Raw genomic sequence first — 1,698 nt, forward strand, 5'->3', positions numbered from 1 at the left:
GAGTTTAATATTTCAGTCTTGCCTTTGCATTATTTACTGCTTAAATGACGCTGCAATAAGTGGTGGCTTTGAAACAGCAATTCCCTGGATCCTTTGAATTCAGATCACTTCAGAGCCAGGGCTTTGAGCTGTCAGGAAGCAGATACCTGCTGAGTTTAGGGGACTTCAGGCTTCTGCACAGTTCTGCTGCGCACTTGAACGTCCACAACGTGAAATCTAGATTTATATCAGAATTAGATATATAGATATATAGATATACAGATATACAGATTTACAGATTTACAGATTTATATCTACTTCTAAGTAGCAAGAGGCTTGACCACGATTGTTTTTTATGCTTCTCACTGGCTCCCTCCCAAATCCGAAAGAGCAAAACACTTCTGGGGAAGCGAAAGTCTTGCTTTAACTTGAGCTTGCAGCAGCCTCCAGGTGGGAGGGAGCCAGTTTCTCCATGAGGATGCCCAACCATCATCAGTCCACTAAAGAACTTATTTTTCTCTCATTCAAACAGGACTTGGAGAGACCCTAAAGCGGCTGCCAAAGCTTTGGCACCCGCCGAGCCCCAGCTCACGGGGAGGCAAAGTTCAGCCCCGAGCTCGCCGGGCGCTGCGGAGGATCTGCACCCAAACAAGAAGTTCATTTTCCTACCCACCAGTCCTCTGGATGAGATTATGGCTCCAATGCATAACTCGGGAAAGGGGAAAAAAAAATCAACTCAGCCTTGAACCCCTCCCTCCAGTTTTCACAATTCAGAAAGATTCTCCAGTTCCTCCTTTTCGCCGAGCAACAGCCACAGACTAAAAATGCAACCAAGACTTTCAAGACTTTTCAAGACATGGTACTTGAAAAGCTGTTTTATAGCTGGTTTTCAGTGCTGTGTATCTCTTCCCCCACTAAACATTCTACTGGAAGAAACAATTTTTGATCTAAAACAAAAAGCCAGTTCCCTCAGCTTCTGTGGCCGCTGCCATAACTGTCCTTTGCAAAAGCCCACGGAGCCCTCAAACATCAAAGACGTGCTGGGTAGCAATTAATGCTAATTGCTTTATGTGAAGAGGCTACTTTCTTTTAGCCAGCACCACTCCAAGCTCTCTATCCCAGCTCTCCAGCAGTGCTAAAGGTCCTCGGTGGTTTTGCCATCTGAGGCAGAGCAGCCGTACCCCTCCTGCCTTCCAGCTGCCCTTAAAGGGCTTTGTCCTGGCCAGCCCGAAACACAAATGAAAGCAAAACCCCCCCCTTTGCAGGCACCGTCCCAGCTGCTCCTGCTCTGAGCAGCACAGCGGGATGGATCCCACGCCAGGGGGAAAGGGGATGGGGGCAGATCTATAGTTTCTCTCTATTTAAACAAGTAAATTAAGCACATGCAGCAGCTGCCCGAGCTGTTTGTTATCCTGAGCACAAGTTTTCCCACCAGCTGTGGGTCTCCCTAGCTCGCCTCCCACCACCACCTTCAAACCACCTCGTCCAGCTTTGCTGGTGACACCTCCACCACATTTTACCCTTCCAAAGCAAAGCCCTGCAGGCACCCAAAGCCCCCCCAGTCCCACCCAGGCAGAGACGCTCAGCCCCTCACCCCGCAGCCCATTGAGCAGGAAAAGCACAGAAAGCAAAGGACAAGAAGGAATATAGATTATTATTAATCTGTATTCTTTTTTTTTTCTTCTTTTTTCCTTCTTTTTTTTCTTTTTTTTTTTTTTT

The sequence above is a fragment of the Empidonax traillii genome, unplaced genomic scaffold, assembly GCF_003031625.1.
Source record: "Empidonax traillii isolate 1590-97213 ecotype Southwest subspecies unplaced genomic scaffold, ASM303162v1 scaffold451:size1465578, whole genome shotgun sequence".
NCBI lineage: Eukaryota > Metazoa > Chordata > Aves > Passeriformes > Tyrannidae > Empidonax > Empidonax traillii.